Here is a 651-nt window from a genome sequence, read left to right as displayed (position 1 = left end):
GCTTTCATAAGCAAACTTTATTGTTAATATTTAAACTAATAATACTAATAAATTATTGTGTAACATGATGTAACTTATGTTTAGGATTTTTGTCTAAATATCAACTAGGGTTGCTGCTCCTCACTTTTGGTGAAATGTATGAAATATTATGGGAAAGGCACTGAGTTTTCCTCTTAAATATTCTTATAAAGCAATGCTCTGTGATAAGATACTTAAGGATGCAGTCTCTGATTTGAAAGAGAGTATTGTTTATGTTATGTTTGTGTTGCATAAGATTCTGTTGGAAGGAGTACTTTTGAAATAACACTGGAATGATTTTACTTGTTTATTTAATCTGAATTTGATGACTGAAGTGTAATTTATTTTGACAATTAATCCTTAGAAGTAGGTGAAGATATGAAAAGTCTAACTCTCAAGCAGAATTAGAGGATCAGTGGCTGTGGAATAATCATTATGAAACATCTAGTTGTATTGTTAGTTAACCCAGAACATGTTGCAAGGCTCATGAAACTGCATAAACATTAAAGATATGAAATCAAGAAATGTTTCATGAATTCCTTTCAATGGTAGATAGAACCGTTCTAAAATATGGCAGAAACTTTAAGGAGGCTTGATCCTGTTAGTGCAATATACTAAACTTCTGCTACTCTT

The 651-nt window shown here is 30.9% G+C and overlaps 1 protein-coding gene across 1 annotated transcript in view; it reads left to right on the top strand.

The window, feature by feature from the left end:
* LOC119590623 (ras-related protein Rab-1A) overlaps positions 1-651 on the top strand; it is a 15,057-nt gene that overhangs the window by 7,523 nt on the left and 6,883 nt on the right. The window lies entirely within an intron of this gene.

Source organism: Penaeus monodon, chromosome 27 (assembly GCF_015228065.2).
Source record: "Penaeus monodon isolate SGIC_2016 chromosome 27, NSTDA_Pmon_1, whole genome shotgun sequence".
Classification (NCBI taxonomy): Eukaryota; Metazoa; Arthropoda; class Malacostraca; order Decapoda; family Penaeidae; genus Penaeus; species Penaeus monodon.
Note: the sequence above shows the minus strand (reverse complement) of the source record. Positions and strands in the feature narration are given on the sequence as shown.